The 18,150-nt window shown below is 38.6% G+C and overlaps 1 long non-coding RNA gene across 1 annotated transcript; it reads right to left on the bottom strand.

Annotated features, from left to right (window-relative positions):
* Positions 1-6,955: 6,955 nt before the first annotated feature.
* On the bottom strand, positions 6,956-17,743 carry LOC132532627 (uncharacterized). The gene is made up of 3 exons (XR_009544549.1): positions 17,360-17,743; positions 16,119-16,224; positions 6,956-7,087 (listed from the first exon to the last, which is right to left on the bottom strand). It is a non-coding gene; the product is annotated as an uncharacterized LOC132532627 (long non-coding RNA).
* Between the last annotated feature and the right edge of the window lie 407 nt (positions 17,744-18,150).

Raw genomic sequence — 18,150 nt, 5'->3', positions numbered from 1 at the left:
AATTTCGCATTTCTCCAACTTAGGATTTATGCATATGTCCCAAAATTCTAAAGCCCTTTGGGTCCTATCTTCATGCATTTTCTTCTATCTAACTTAATTTCTGGGGAGATAATGTCATGGTTGAAAAAAGGACCAGAAAGCTGAATCAGGGAAGAGAGTAGCTCCAAAATATGGGAAACTTATAGTTGTTTTTATGTTTGTCTTTGCCGTATACTTCTAATCTCTCAGTCATCTTTAATGTTGTGCTTACTAGTTACCAGTTTATTCTTACTAGCAATTTGTTTGTTTTTTGCCTCCAGGGTTATCGCTGGTGTCAGCACTACAAGTCCACTACTCCTGGAGGCCATTTTTCCCCCATTTTTTATTGGATAGGACTGAGAGAAATTGAGAAGGAAAAGTAAAGAAGGAGAGAAGGGGGCCAGGTGGCGGCCACCTGCTTGAATGCACATATTACAATGCGCAAGGACCTGAGTTCAAGCCTCTGGCTCCCACTTGCAGGGGGAAAGCTTTGTGAGTGGTGAAGCAGAGCTGCAGGTGTCTCTCTCTCTCTCTTCCCACTCCCCTCTCGATATCTCTCTCTTTACCCAAATAAATAAACAAAATGTTAAAGAGCAAGTTCAAGAGAGAGAAAGAGAGACCTGCAGAACTGCTTCACCACTCATGAAGAGTCCCCCTAACAAGTGGGGAGCTAGGGGCTCAAACCAGGATCCTTGTGAGGGTCCTTGCATGGGTCCTGTGTGGGTCCTTTGTGCTTCTTACTGTGTACACTTAACCTGGTGCACTACCGCCCATGACTCCCCCCACCATCAGCATAATTATGGTGAATCTATTTCAAATTTGAGGTTTTGCTGCTAGGCAATCCAATAATACCATTTCAGTATTGTCACCTACTTTCTGCACAAAGACTCATACTGTCTAGGAAGACATAATCAGCTCAGAAGTAAAATTTAGCAAATCAGGGGGTGAAATGTTCAAGTCTATCCAAGTCTTCGTTCGTGCTTAGCCAGCTTTAGTTTTCTTGTAGTCCCTTTGCCGTGACTTTTTGCTGTTAACCTGACCAGTGACCTGTCAAGTTCACGGGTGTTTAATATTTGAGATCATGTGTCCAATGTTTAACACACATGCAAAATTTTCATATTATCTTGGGCTGGTTGAGTAAACACCAAACTAAAGAAAATTCAGAAGGCTGAACTAAAATATGCTAAAATAAAAACCCATCCCATTGTTTAAATATCATAAGGCGTGGTCCGGGAGGTGGTACAGTGGATAAAGCATCGGACTCTCAAGCATGTGGTCCTGAGTTCAATCCCCGGCTGCACATGTACCAGAATGATGCCTGATTCTTTCTCTCTTTCCTCCTATAGTTCTCATTAATAAATAAATAAAAAAATATCATAAAGCAGTCAATACAATTACATCTGTAATTTTAAATATGGGAGATATTTCCTCTCCCCGAAGTGCTGTGAATGGGGAAACCTAAAGTATTCTTGACTGATTAAACATTGAAACAGCAGAGGAGCTAAAGGTAAAGGAACTATTTGCAAAGAAAATCTGGAAGAGAGCAGCACTTGCCTCATGCATAACGGTTACTGGTAGTAATAAAACAAACTTAATGGAAGCAACTTGATTTTCAGAAAATTGGTCATTTGACAGATTGGTTTTCCAGCAAGCTGATTTTTTTTCAGCTCCCTTCTGAATGTGTGTCACAAATCTGCATCTATATTAAACTTTAAACAACAACAGAGTAAACATATTCAGTAACTTGAGTTTTTAGCTCTGTTTTATAGTTAAAACCGGAGGAAATAAACTCTCAACTTATGTGACATTTGGCATCTGAAGAGACAGTCTTGGAGTTTTAAAACATAACTGAGGTTACTAGTGACAAATTCAATCTCAGTGGAAACATTTTTTTTTTTTTTTTTTGCTTGCTATACACTAACTAGGAAGATAGCTTTATTCGATGGGACATTTTAAAGCACTTAGTAAAACAGCTACTTGACATTTAACATTTTTCCCTCTTGAAACCAAATTTATCTTTATAAGAGTTTGAAGTGATAAATATACTGAACGGGAATGGATACTTCAGAGGGATTTTACATGGCTTTCCACCCTGCACCATTAATGTGTAATAAATAGATGTTTTAAATATTTGCTCCGAGAGGTCTCTTCTTGAACTTAAGCATAAGTTATCTAAACAGTTGAAAAAAGATTTATAGTTATGAAGAGGCCTATATGTCAAGGAAAGTTTTATGATATGTTCCATAATAAATTAGCAATAAATGGATACAGGTGACTGTGGAATTTATGACCTTTAATGCTTTAATACAGCTCTAAAGAAAAACTAATTATTAAGGTCCTAAAGGGTAATAAAAGAATACCATCTACAAATTGTCAAATTAAGCACTTAGAGAGTGGTATTTGAGGAAGGCGCTTTTTTATTTAGCTTACCCAGACAGGCAAATACATATAAATACAAGAAATGTCTTCAAATCCAAGAAAAGCTATAGTCAGACTTTCTTGCTGAAGGTAAAGAATTGCTTTTTATTTTGCTTTTCTTCCTGATTCTTAAAAATACCTTTCAGCAAAAATAATAATAATAATAACTTTCAGCATGTTAGGGAAGTGTTATTTATACTGAAAAAAATCCTAATTTACCAAATTGTTTGATAACATTTATTGCTTAGACCCTTCCCTAAGTAAACATCAGGATGTTTGAAAACTAGAGATCCCAAGAAAAGTTAGTAGGCTAAAACATTAAATTTAAGCTACTTGAAGGTTTTAGAACTGTCTTTTCCATAAGAAATTTAAATTAAAGCTCTCATTGTAGGGAGGCATCTCCACTTTCATCTTTAGTTTTTCATAAGAAAAAAAAAAAAGAAAGAAAGAAAGAACTCACCCTTTTATTCCTAATTCGAACCTCACCAGGAGGTAGATGAGTTTATTTCCTAGAGGGAAGAGGCCATTGTAAACGTCAGCCTCTAAAGTGATCTTCCAGTTTCCAATCTCTCACCCTTTTTAATCCATTCTCCACACTCACACCAGAATGGTTTTACTTTTAGGAGGGAGAACAGGACTCTATCACATCTCTACTTGACTCCTTTGACGGACTCCACTTAGTTCAACTCCAGAGCAAGTCAGATGGCATTTGTAAGCTAGTCCCTACCTAGCTCTCCATTCCCTTCTGGAACCTTCTCTGATGCACTGGACCAGGGCCATGTCTCTGCAATGTTCTCCTCTCAGCTTTTGTGTTTGTTTTGGGAACTTTTTCCCCCCTTCATTCAAGAACCAGTTCACATGCCACTTCCGGTATCATGCCACAAAATGTCAAATGTCCGATTGGGACCCATTGCTTTCTCTAAGCTCCCATGTCTTTGTAGCCCTTTCCTTGCATCGTGGCTAATAGTGTAGATGAATGTCTTGTTACTAAATTGATAGTATTGGAAGGCAGAGTTCTGTATGGGTTCACTCTCACTCAGTATTGTATAGGGATACAATAATGTTCAGTACAGTTCTATCAAATAAAAGGCTGGGGAAAGGGAGTTGAAGGGGGGGGGAGGTGATGGGCGATGGATTATGAGTCTGCAACACAGCTCAGTAAGCCTTTCTTCCTCTCTGGTGTAGAGTGAAGGGAAAATTTGGATAGAAATCAAGTTATCCTTTTCATAGATTTCACCATGTGCTTAAGATCCTACCAAATAACAGTGTAGAAAAGAATTCATATTACCTGAAGTTGAAAGATGTTTATGCATGGGGGAAATTAATAAGGCAGTTATAACTATTATAATAAGGAAACCATAGTTCTAAATCTGGAAGACTGTCTCAGGGGGAAAGACTGAAAACTAGAATCAGATGATGGATGTAATATCTTCCTGCACCCTGTGATCTAATGGAAAGTGTTTATTTATGTTTTTTTTTACCTTATTTCCACCTCTGTAAATACAGGGATGCATACTGCCATTATTTTCATGTGAACTGCAGAAAAGAATATAAATTAAATATCAGTGATGATACCTATCGTGTACTGCAGACCTACTATATTTAATAGGATTTGTGCTTTACACACACTATCTTTTCTTTTCAAAAAGTGTTCAAAGTGCTTGTAACCACTCTGTTACATAGACATTGTGGATCTTATTCTAACGGTTATGAATAATTAGACATATTCATAGGTTTTGTAATATCAAACTTAATTAAGAGAAATGATTTACCTTATCTAAACTCAATGCCCAGATGTTTGTAATGTGTATAAGTGTAAATTGTTGCATTTAGACCATATTCTTCCTTCAAAAACAATGCCAGCTACAGTTTTTAAAAAATCGTAAGAGAGACAAATATGGCTGTCATTTTCATCTTTGGCTGTCTCTCTCCTGTTCTTTTTTTTTTTTTCCTCCAGGATTACTGGAGGCCTTTTTTTTTTCTTTCCCTTTTGTTGCCCTTGTTGTTGTAGCCGTGCTGTGGTTATTATTGTTGTTGTTGATGTCATTCATTGCTGGATAGGACAGAGAGAAATCGAGAGAGGAGGGGAAGACAGAGAGAGGGAGAAAAAGACACCTGTAGACCTGCTTCACCACCTGTGAGGCAACTCCCCTGAAGGAGGGGAACCGGGGGCTCCAACCGGGATCTTTACCCTGGTCCTTGAGCTTTACGCCACGTGCACTTAACCCGCCCCCCCTTCTTTATGAAACAACCTTAGTGTTTTTGCCTCAGGATTCCCTGTGCCCCACACAAAGACAGAACTTAGTGCTCATTTAGGATCTCTTCACCCCTCCTCCCAAACTTGGTCAATGAACCAAAGAATCTGTTAATACTGATACCTATGGCAAACTAACTTTCTTCCTAATTTGTTAAGTCTCTCAGTATAGATATTTATACTGTTAAAGGCTATAAATGAATGACGAAGGCTATAAATCAGGGCAAATTTTTGCCTAGAAAAGAATACATCGTGACCTTTTCAACAACCTAGTATTTAGTCAGGAATTCTTAATGGAAGACTAATCCAGAAGCAGATTTACAGTGAATTAAGTCAAAGAAACTTTAGGAGACTTTGTTAGCTTGATCTCCTTCTAAATGAATATTTATCCAAGTCATTCATGTTTTAAGCTCTAACAAAACTTGGAATAAATCCTAAACAGGTTCTATCTAAAATGTTACAACATACGTCTTCTAAGTTTAGGACTTTGCCTGTGGAATTGATTTGACTACCTTCCTAGCCATCTCATGCTCTCTGATGTACTGGGCATGCCTTAATTATCTTCAAGTGGCTAGGAGATGTCACCAGAAACTCCAAATGGAACACCTTCCTTCCTTCCTTCCTTCCTTCCTTCCTTCCTTCCTTCCTTCCTTCCTTCCTTCCTTCCTTTTCCTCTCCAGGGCTATTGCTGCGGCTAGGTGCTTACTCTAGGAATCCACTGCTTCTGGCAGCTATTCCCCCCCACCCTTCTCGTTATTATTGTGGTTATTGTTGGATAGGACGGAGAGAAATTGAGAGAGGAGGAGAGACAGAGGGGGAGAGAAAGACAGACACCTGCAGACCTGCTTCACTGCTTGTGAAGCGACCCCCCTACAGGTGGGTAGCTGGGGGGCTGGAACCTGGAACCTTACGCTGGTCCTTGCACCTTGCACCAGTTGCCCTTAACCCGCTGTGCTAGCACCCCACCCCACAGCAGCTTTCTATGGTTCAAAGTGAGCCTGTTCTTGGAAAATCATATCCTTCACCTTCAAATCTGAATATATTGTGAAAGTAAAAACTAAGGGGTGTTTGTGTGTGGTTTATAAAAGCAGCAGGTTTATTAGGTACTTAAAAACTTTAGTGGTGTAGTAAGGGCCATAGTCATGCAGCTTCATGATACATGGGTCCCAGGACAAAACAGCAGGGACAGGAACAAAAGGTCAAGGGGAAGAAAAGGCCAAAAGGTGAAAAAAGGACTTCACTTCTGCCTGACTGTCATGTATGTAATGTTAAACAAAAGTTCCCACAATTCCTCACGAGTTTACGTCCTATGTCATATATCTGTTGTACCCTGATGACATCAGCTATATGCTAATTACACACAGGTCCACAATTTCTATGTTTAGAGTCAATGAAACAATATATTCTGAAGATGAATGTAAGATGGTGGTAGTTCAGAAACTGTCCTTGTGCTGAAGAACAAGCTTGTGTTGGATAACGATGACGATTGCATGAATCCACACAGGCTATAAAGCTTCATGATACTAGATTCATGCAAATTAAGAGATAAGGAGTGTATGTAAAAACTGACAAATTTTGAATAGGACCTAGAATTTAGTTGAAGCATTGTGTCAACGCCAATTTCATAAGGTACTCTGAAGAGCTGTCATTGAGAACAGGCACAGCAAGGATACGTGAATACATTCTATATGCGCAACTTCTTCTAAGTTTATTTAAAAATTAGAAAGGTACAGTGGAGGATTTCTAAACTCACCAGACTCATTGGTTCAACTTGAGGGAGCAATACTGGAAGCAACTACCTTTGAGACACTGGCTCGCTCTACAGAAGAATCACACAACAAAGAAGGCAATGAAGGCCAAATTTTCAGTGGCACTTTGCTTTGGTGTACACACCAAATGAATAATGAAAGCCCCTGTTTGCTTTGCTATATCTGCTGTTTTTCCTAAGTGTCGGAAAAGCAGACTGAATATTAGGGGAAGGGGACCTCCTATTACACAATTTCACCCACCTGTTGCTGATCTCACGGAAGAATGAAGAACTATTGTGGAGGCAAGGTGTACAGCAAGCCAGTGTTGTGTCAGGTGCTTTAAGAAGGACGCTTTGCTTTCGCTGAGTGGGAAGTTCAAGTAGCTCCATGAGCTCCAGAAGAATGAACTTTGCTTGTATATGTTGAATTCAGCTGTCTCTTGCTAAACATGAAAAGCAAAACCTGATCAAGTACATGGTTCTTTTAAAACATGATGTGTCTGTCCATTTGGGGAAAGAACCAGTCTTTCTGCATTAACATTACACCTTTTGGATTTTGTGTATGCTGAAGTTGATTTATAACTCCTTTTTATTTTTCTCCTGGTTTATGAAATAATGGTGATAGTAGATCATTTTTTTTCTTCAAATGTCTTGGAAAAATAGAAAGATGGCAAGTCTGAATCACATTTTCCATTTATTTCCTTCTCATTTCATCACTCTGGAAAGTCCAACATTCAGTAACTGCTGGATTAAATATCTTTATCATCTTTAAATTCTAACAGCTTTATGTAAATTAAGTTATTGATTTGTTCAGGGATTATTATTTGAAAAAGCACATTCTTAGGTATTTTGGGCCTCTGTCTTTCAAAAATGAAATTGACAGATGCAGAAGTAGTAAGAATGCAAGAGAGAGAATAGAAAACATGATGCAAGTTTGGAAAAGAGATAGAAATTTATTTTGATACCTAAAAATGGGCAAAACTGGAAAAGGTGAGAACTGCGATGTCAAGTGGCATGAAATTCACTGGCTGTATCTTTTGCTAGAAGAGAAGACTCATACCAAGACTGACAAGACAAGAGAAAGATAAAAACAGTTAAGCTTGAAATAAATGTGCACTATACTCCAGAAACATTAAAGGGACTCAGACAAGAACCAGAACACATGTCTCAGAGGAATCCCGATAGCACAAAGGAAATGAAGTCATTTATCTCTCTGTGTCCTTAAGCAGTTTAACAATGACATTTTACATGTGAATCTGAAAAAAATATATTGAGTCTGATCACAGAATTATTTGGTTAGTAATTCAACTTAGTAAGTTTTAAAAGAAGCTTTTCAGCATCTAGACGCATACAAATGGCAAAGCAACTGAGAAAATAAATGCAAGAAAAAGGAGGAGACTATTTTAAAAAAACATAAACCACATAAGTTTCCACTGCAAGGATTAGAGACGGAAGATGGTCAAACATTCTTTCACTTAACAAAAGGATGGGCTGGTTTGTGCACTTCTTGTTGTCACAGATTGCTTTGCTCATGAAATATATAAAAGTTGTGAGTTTCAAAGCTCCAGTATCTGGACTATATGTGATTTAAGGTTCACAGAGATGAAAGACTAATAATTGGACTCATAGTTATGCCAAACATTTTATCCAGTATACTATCAGATTTTAAAACTTAGTCTATCAGTTTCTACCATCTTCTTAGCCTTATTTTATTAAAATAATAATATAATCTGTATCACCAAACATCATACACTACAGCATATCTTTCTCACGTGATTGTGTATAGTGCCAGTGTACTGACACTTCAACCCCTTAATCGTTATTACATTTTGTTTCTCTAATTATCTCTAGCTATAGTTCAAGTGGGAGGTACTGCATAGTCATCTATTGCTTCATAACAAGCTATTACAAATGTTGTTAAAGCTATATGTGCTTCTCTGTAACTCAGGAACTTGAACATCACTTACACAGGTCTCCTCTAAAGAGCCTAACAAGGTTCAATCAAACCATTCCATTCTCATCTGGAGAGTCAGTTGTAGAAGAATCTGCTCCCGGGCTCTTTCAGATTATTGACAGAATTGAGTCCTTGTGCTGTTTGACAAAGGCCTTCAGTTGTTGAGGCTGCTTATAGTTTCTTGCTATGTGGATTCCTCCAGAGACAATTCACAACATGGCTTCTATCCAGAGCACAGGAGAATGAGAACTAGGAAGACAGAGTCTTATATAATGTGATGTAACCATGGAGTAATATCCTGTCACTTTTGTCTATTCTAATGGTTAAAAGACAGTGGCAGGTCCTATACTCTAGAGGAGACAAGTCTAAGGGTGCACTGAGGACCACCTTAGGGTCTATCTGCACAGATGCCAGAACAAATGTCTCATATTTGGGGTATCTTCTTACATGGCAATAATACACGTAACTTAGTATTTTGCCTGTTCAGAAACTGTTCATCCTTTCTTTCCTGGGAGGTGTCCTAATAACTTTTCCTAATTGTTGTCCAGAAAAATTGTCTCTCACCACACGCCACACATTCACCAAACCCTACAGATAACTTGAGACAGTGATAATGTGAACAGAGAACAGGGACAGAAAGGGAAAACACAAAGTGAAACCTGGACTGGGTGTGTTGTACTTAGCAAAGAAAAAGATTCTGAGCAAAGGGGGAGGGAAGAAGTAGACAGTGTTGGGGTGCTACCTAGCACATGATGATGAAAAAGGACCTAAGTTGGGAATGAGAGTGTTTTGCAGATACCTACCATGGAAAGATGAGAAATTGAACCCAGGTGCCAACAATTGTACTGTATACCACTAAACAAACTGTACTGTATACCACCAAACAAAATGATGAAAAAAAAAACTGGTGTATGATAAAGGGAAACAGAAAGTTTTAAACAAGGTTATCTACCTATCAACCACCTGCCTATGCATAGAATACCTTATCCCTGCTATTTAATAGTCTTTGCTTTCCCAATATGTACTTTCTTTAATGGCATTCCTAAAATTTACACCTTCCCTCACCTCCAGAAGTTTTATTTGTCAAAATAAATGAGATAGGAAAAACAGAATGGAAGATGATGAACATACATAATAAAAATAATATAATTAATAGAGGACCTGTCATAGTGAAGAACTACTTAGTGTGACCTCATGTCATTTGTGTTGTTATGAATGTTCGTTGTCACAGTCAGTGCATTCTATTATGATACCAGCTTACAAGCAATGTTAAAAATATATCACTCCCACTTCTGTTACATCAAAATGCAACGAAACAGCTTAAAAATTAAAGGAAAAATTGAAAACATATGACTTTGGAGCTTTGTATTTATTGGATAAATACATATGCATATATTTATTATACTTAGTCCCGAATATACTCATAGGTCTTTTTTTTTTTTTTGCTTTATGATTACCTCAAGTCATTGTAGGGTCTTGTAAAAATACACCTACGCTACAGTCATCCATGACCTCTCTGAAATAAAACACATCTTTCAGGCTTGGCGAAGTTCAGAAAATCTGGGTCTTCGCTCCTATAAATGTATCATATTGCATTTACTGGCTAATAAAGTCTCAAAGAACAAGATTACCCTTCTTTTCACAACTTGATCCTTTACAAATTTACAAATGTAATTCCTTAACCTACTTGAACTCAACTTGGACTCCCTGAGGGAAGGTGCTAAGCGAGGCAAAGTGTCTGTTCTGGGTTAGCTGGGTCTAGGCTGGCTGCATCAAGAGAAGGCAGCCATGTGCCTGAGGGGTACAGCTGGTCCACCCGACTGTGTAGTCTGAGTTAATGAGGTTAATAAGCCAAGGTCAAAATAAGAAGACAAAGGGAGAGGGTGGACACTGTGAAGGCGAAACCCAAGGCCCTGGTCCTAGGAGATAAGGTCACAAGACAGCTCCCACAAAGCCAGAGATAAAAGTTGGAAGCATAGGTAACATTCTTCAGAATGGAGATACCCATTCCTTCTCAGCCAGCAAGCGCTTAGAGAAAGTCTCCTCTGCAAAGCTTAGGATTTAGACATTCTCAGACAGTGTGCCAGAAAAGAAGTTCTGACCTTCCTGTGGCCCCATGGAGGGAGGGGCTGGCAATAAGAATCCCCTATTCAAAGCCCACCCAGAATAGGTGATGCTGGATTACTTCTTTAAGGGTATCGTTAGGCAAAGTGGCTCCAAAGGAGCTAAATATGTCAGAAAGAAGAAGCTTAGTATCACCAATAGCAGTAACTTGAATGTGACCTTCTAGAAAAATGGAACTTTCTCTATCACACACAGGAAGGCTTTGTCTGTTCAACTAAAAGCATTCTAAACTCAGAAAAGTGCATCAATGAGTTTGGAGAGGGCAGCTGGATAAAAGCAAAGTCAAAGAAATGAGACAAAATAAGAGGTAGCCGGATGCAGGGGAAGAAAACAGAAGAGAAGGAGACAGCTATAAGATAAATAAATAAATAAATAAATAAATAAATAAATAAATAAAACCAAAAACAAACAAGCAAAAGTTCTTCCCAGTGGCTCAAAGGTGGTTTCGTGTATAGAGGGTAAACTTCTATGTCTGTGTGATCCTGGACCCTGCATATGCGGGTGTGGTGCTCTCTTTCTCCTTTTCCCCCTCTCCCTAACACTTCTAAATAAAGAAATACACCATAGTAAGGAAAGAAACAAACAAAAATCCCCAGCCCTGTTGCAGCCTCAAAGATCTGGAAATTATCTTCAGGCAAAACAGAATATTTTCCAAATTCTCTGGATGTCTGACATTGAGTATATTTACTTAGTAGCAAGGACAGTTACAGTTCTTTAACAGATAACTCAGAGGATTGTTTTAGCTTCAACAAATGCAACATATATACATCACTAGGTAATTACAAATGAAAGCATTTGTAACTAAGACAATGACCCGGTTTCCCATTCCACTGTGCTTTTTGTTTTTTCACTGGAGTATGAAATTTCCATCCACATTTAACACACATTTGTAGTGAACATCTTTGTTATAGAATGTTATTTATCAGAGAGAGAGAGGGAGACTAGGGCATCACTCCCTCATATGCAGAGCAAGAGATGAAACCCCTGGGGCCTTTCCATTGTGTTTTACTTGCTGGGACACCTCCCCCCTGAGATATATTGAAGTTTTTTTTTTTTTAACTGAGCAGATATATTTATCCATTATTAATGGTGAGCAAGCACCTCTGACTAGCTGTCTACCTTCTCAGATAAAAAAAAAACAATCTATGCTCGCCATCAAAATGCTGGCAGTAGGATCTGTCTATTTCTCTGAGTTTTCAAAAAAACACTCAGTTGGAGGTCGAGCAGTAGCACAGTGGGTTAAGCGCACATGGCGCGCAAAGACCAGTTGAAGGATCCAGGTTCGAGCCCCCGGCTCCCCACCTACAGAGGGGTCACTTCACAAGTGGTGGGTGAAGCAGGTCTGCAGGTGTCTATCTTTCTCTCCCCCTCTCTGTCTCCCCCTCCTCTCTCTGTTTCTCTCTGTCCTATCCAAAACAACGACATCAGTAACAACAACAATAATAAACACAATAACAATAAAACAACAAGGGCAGCAAAGGGGGGGGGGAGAATACAGTCAGTCACCACTGAACACCTTGGACTTGTCTTCTCTGCATTTTCACAATTCAAAAACTTGTGGAAGGCAAGAAATTTGAATTAAAATGGTTGCCCTTCTGGCTAACTCACAATGAAAATGAACATGAACCCTGCATAAAGTTCCCAATTACTAACATAATCCAAGTGAAAGACCAAATGACAGGGGTCTTTATGGGAAACCTAATTAAGAAAGGGAAAGGAGAGAGAGGCAGACTGGGAGTATGGACCGACCAGTCAACGCCCATGTTCAGCGGGGAAGCAATTACAGAAGCCAGACCCTCTACCTTCTGCAACCCTCAACGACCCTGGGTCCATGCTCCCAGAGGGCTAGAGAATGGGAAGGCTATCATGGGAGAGGGTGGGTTATGGGGATTGGGTGGTGAGAATTGTGTGGAGTTGTACCCCTCCTACCTTATGCTTTTGTTCACTAATCCTTTCTTAAATTAAAAATTTAAATAAAATAAAAAAAAAAAAAAGAAAGGGAAAGGGTCAGTTTGAAGGTAGTGGGGGTGAGGAAGGTGACATAAAAACATATGGAAAGACTATTGTTTTAAATACTATTCTAAGGAAAACAAATGTCCTCCATTATCATACCACTCCCATTCATTTATTTACTTATTTTTAATGTTTTATTGAATAGAGATAGAGATAAATCAAGAGGGGAAGGGAGACATAGAGAGGGAGAGAGACAGAGAGACACCTGCAGCCCAGCCTCAGCACTTGAACATCTTTTTCCCCACAGGTGGGGACCAGGGGCTTAAACCCTGGTCCTTTCGCACTGTGATGTGTACACTTAACCAGGTGTGCCACCACTTGACCCCTCCACTCCCATTTATACCTTGTGACATATGGTTCTCTCTCTCTCTTCCTCTCTCTCTTCTTCTCTCGCCCTCTCTTATCATATACAAAGAATTAATTCTCTTTCATTAGTGGCAAGTGAACTCAAACAATCATCTTTTTTATGATTATTGATTTAATTATAAACAACAAGTCCGTTGGATAAGAGGGATGCTCACAATTCCCATCACCAGAGTTCTGCATCCCATTCCCTCCATTCCTATTCTTTATCCCTCTGGAGTATGAACCCAGGATCATTATGGGACGCAGACAATACCTCTAGCCCACTTGCATGTTAGCTGTTGGGCTTAAGCAAGAATTAGTAAAAAGTCATAGCCCCCTTGGAATATACCTAAAATAGACTTCCTAACTTTTCCTAAAATGGAGAACCCAAATCTCATTTGCTATACTCTTAGCTTCAGCTTTCTGTTTATTAAACAATTTGTTCTGCTTTATATCTTAATGCTTTTCAACCACCAAGCTTCAGATGCTACCATGACACCAAAGTGACTTCCCTGGGCAGGTGGATTCACCAATGTGTCCTGGAACCCCACCTCCCCAGAGCCCCACTTCACTAGGGAAAGACAGAAACAGGCTAGGAGTATAGATCAACCTGCCAATGCCCATGTCCAGTGCAGAAGCAATTACAGAAGCCAGATAGCCTTCTTTGACTAGCATAGGGAGAATAAAATCTACCCTGTATTTTGGTGCTGAAATGCCAACTGATGTTTGTTCTATAAATATTTCTGTGGTTTCATCTTTATTTCTGATGCAGTTAAATACCATTAAAGAAAAGATTTTGAAAACAAGAGAAAAGCTTTCCAGTGAAAAATCTGTTTGCAATGGTAATGTGCTTGCCTGAACATTTTGGGAAATATTTGCTTATTCTTTACAACAAATATTTGGCAGTACAACTCAGGGATATTATTATTTCAATTCAATTTTAAGCAGTAGTAAGCTCCTACTCTTGGGCTTAGCACCCTCAAAGTGCTGGAAGATTCAAAGTGTAAGAAGCAGCTCCAGTTTTTCTCAATGTTATTTAAGAGAGGAGAGAAAAAGCAAGAGATGTGCAATATAACACCTCATTAAATGCCACTACTTGTCATTTGAAGAACATAGTCTTATTCAAAGTTCTGGAAGATGGCAATGAAGTTCTGCTAAGAAAAAAAAAAAACAATGGCTTCCAGAGCTAAGAAGACAACTCAGTCTGTCAGAGCACTTCTAATGTCTGGAGGCCCCCGAGGTCAAAAGTTCGATTCCCCCATAGTGATCCTGGGTCTATACTCCCAGAGGGATAAAGAATAGGAAAGCTGTCAGGGGAGGGGATGGGATATTGAGTTCTGGTGGTGGGAATTGTGTGGAGTTGTACCCCTCTAATCCTATGGTTTTTGTCACTGTTTCCTTTTTATAAATAAAATTTTTTTAAAAAGTTCAATTCCCAACACCACTTTATGTCAGAGATGAGTGATACTCTGGTGTTCTCTCTCTCAATCTGTGTGTGTGTGTGTGTCTCTCTCCCCTCCCTCCTCTCTTCTTTCTCTCTCTTAGTACATCAAAAAGTATATTAATCTATCATTTATTGTATTTTAATGAGAATGAGATACAGATGTAGTAATACAGAGAGAGAGAGAGTGAGTGAAAGGGAGAGAGAGACCAGAGCACTGCTCAGTTCTGGCTTATGGTGGTATGGGAGCATTGAACCTGGGGCTTTGGAGTCTTAGGCATGAGAGAGTCCTTGCATAAAACCATTATGCTATCTACTGCCTAGATGATTTCTTTATTTCAAGGTCACACTGAAGTGGAGAAGTGGAGAATATACGTGAAATGGCTTTGCTTTTTTCTTTTTGCCTCCACAGTTATTGCTGGGGCTCAGGGCCTGCACCATGAATCCACTGCTCCTGGAGGCCATCCCCCCCACCATTGTTGCCCTTCTTGTAGCCTTGTTGTGGTTATTATTGTTGTTGATGTCATTTGTTGTTAGATAGGACAGAGAGAAATGGAGAGAGGAAGGGAAGACAGAGAGGGGGAGAGAAAGAGAGACACCTGCAGACCTGCTTAACCGCCTGTGAAGCTACTCCCCTGCTACTCCCAGGGGCTCAAACCGGGATCCTTACGCTGGTCCTTGCACTTTGTGCCACATGCACTTAACCCGTGGCACTACCGCCTGACCACCCCCGCCTTTTTTTAAGCAATCACTTCATTCAGTATTGGTTGGATGAATATACCACTCCAAGTTTAGTACTGAAATCCTTATAATTGCTTATCCTTGTATCATGTAGCACTAAAACCAAGAATGATTTCTGTCTGGTGTTCAGCAACACTGAGATTGAGTAAAATAACTTGTTTTCTGGGCAAAGTCAGCATCATGCCTGTCCTTCCAACACTAAGTCCTGCTCAAAGAGGATTATCTTTTCCATCCATTTCTGCTTCTAAAGGCCATTCCTATGCAGTGTTCACTGTTATACTCCCTCTTATAAAATTTTGCCCCATTGAATTGATTCACAAGAACCACTGGGAAAATGAGAATAATACAGAAGTCTGCAGTAAAAGCTAAACTCTCCTAACACAGGTGTACAGCAGACGATCACTAATATTCTTCGCTATTGTACTGTTCTATCAGTACATATGTTGATGATAATATCTTTATCACTGTGGCAATATCATATAAATTTATCCCCCTAAGCAAATATATATTAAAAAGATAACAGTTTACTTCAAAACTAAATATCAACCATTTCTGTGGATCAGAAAGCAATGCAAATTTGCCATCACATTGCTATTTGAAACTCTAATCCAAATCAACAAAAAGGGAAATTTTAATGCTAGAATGACACTCTGCTTTCTTTGTTGTTACCTTCAGTAAATCATCCTTAATTCAGCTTCTACAAGTAAATATTTTATTGCTGACGTGGTTTGGTTCAATTCAAGGTGTGAAATTAGCATGTGCCAATACCAAGGGGGTTAGTTATCTTAATAACATTTTCCATGACTGGTCTTACAAACAATTGCTGTTTTGGGGGATTTCCAAAAAAATCAGAGTGAGAAATATTTATAACAGATGAGTGTAATAAAAAAATGTAATCCTGAACAAACAATACATTAAACTGGTAGGACATAGTTTACATTAGATCACAGGAATGAATATCAAAAATACAGGCAATATTTTTGAAAAACAACCAGCAGTGAAAAATTTATTTATAATACAAACCAGACACTCCGAAATAATTTGTGGTTTACTTAATTCTTACCGTCCATCCTCTATTCTTTTGAGTAAGCTGAAGGAAGGCACCCGAGTAACAACCTCAGCTGGTTTTGATTTTGACTCTGAATTTTCAGTGAGATGAAAACTCCAGTCTATATAACAAAAAGAGATGGTGTGTCATCTTTTAGAAATTAAATTCCCCTCCAATGTAGATACATATTAAGAGAAATGTTATTACTATCAGTTAGTATACTTTCAAATTGTCTCATTATTTTTGAGCAAACAATAATTGCATATAAATTTGAGTAAAGGAATATCACATTGCATCTTCTGTATTCTGCAATCCACACTCAGAAAATCATTACAGTAACAAATCCAGCTGCATGTAATAGAAAGCAAATGATTTACAATGTTACTATGAGAAACTACTCTATTTCATATTATCATAAAAAGAGCAGAAATGAATATTTGCATGACAAACAGAAGAATGCTGGAAATTCCAAATGCAACTCAGGTTTGTTTTTTTTTCTTTTTTTAAAATAGGTATTAATACTGGAAGGTGATTTGAAAAGACTTCTACTCTGAAGAATATTAGCAATTATAATTTTTAGTCATTATTACCCCACCAATTTAAAGAAAAAAATTTATGAACATTGATATAACATGGAAGGAAATACTTGGAATATTCATAACGTGCATCTCCGTACAACATCTGTTACAAAAGCTCACATTTAGTGATTCTGAACACTTCATTTCACTTAAACTGAAAAGTAGAAGGCATTTTTGTTTCTAAATGAAGCTTGACCCTGAAATTTGAACCACATCAAAAAGTCTTCCACGTCTGTGTTTCAGTATGTTTTCTATGTCAGTCATCGTATCTGCCTACAGAAGACCATCCAAGTTCATTAGCTCCACCTACATCTCTAATAAGAGAGAAACTCCTGCAGACAGTAGGGTTCCAGCTTTCTCCCTCCACCCTTCCACAGCCACAGGGAAGGGAGCTGGCACTATTGGATGAAACCTGTGTCAATCCACTACAAGCTGCATCAGTGAGAGTCCCCATCAATCATGGGACTTAAATCACGGGGAGGAGAGAGTTCACTTAAGAGCCATGGGCCAGAGACAAGATAGAAGATCCGTAAGTAGTAGTAGACAGTTGCACATCTACTACTAGGGAAGGGTTGAAGGAGGATGACCAGGAAGACACTTCACTAGTGGCTCGCTGGAGCAACACATGAATTCCTGCAGGAGTAATAACAAGCCCCTTCCTCCCCACCGAATACATACATGCTCTACCTGTGGTCTCCAGGACACCTAGTCCATGCTGCCTGCATGCTTAAGTATTCATGAAGTTTCATGTCTCCAATTTTTTTTATTATTATTTTTTTAAATATTTTATTTTATTTATTTATTCCCTTTTGTTGCCCTTGTTGTTTTATTGTTGTAGTTATTATTGTTGTTGTTGTCGTTGTTGGATAGGACAGAGAGAAATGGAGAGAGGAGGGGAAGACAGAGAGGAGGAGAGAAAGATAGACACCTGCAGACCTGCTTCACCGCCTGTGAAGCAACTCCCCTGGAGGTGGGGAGCTGGGGTTCGAACCGGGATCCTTATGCCGGTCCTTGTGCTTTGTGCCACCTGCGCTTAACCCGCTGCACTACAGCCCGACTCCCCTCATGTCTCCAATTTTGTGGCACATGTATCAGTACAGTAAAGCCATCCTAAAAAAATTGGTTGCTTTGAGTCAAGCGGTTCTGCAGTCAAAAAAACCAAGAAATTATATGGATACATGTAAAATTTTATATATATATATATATATATATATATTAATTATATGAAGCCTGTATACTATAATAATTAAATCATGTAATATTTGTGATATAGAAATGAGATTATGATGCAATAAAATAAGAATAACTATATTCTATATGTGTGATGTTACATATAGTTGTGTGTACTTACTACAATAGTAAATATATACTGTAGTAGTGGAATATTGTAGCATAACACATATAACACATTAAATATACTACACAATATTAAACACTTAGTGAGGATACATATTATGCTATATATTGCA

This window comes from Erinaceus europaeus, chromosome 14 (assembly GCF_950295315.1).
Source record: "Erinaceus europaeus chromosome 14, mEriEur2.1, whole genome shotgun sequence".
Taxonomy (NCBI): Eukaryota; Metazoa; Chordata; class Mammalia; order Eulipotyphla; family Erinaceidae; genus Erinaceus; species Erinaceus europaeus.
This window is presented reverse-complemented; position numbering and strand designations above follow the sequence as displayed.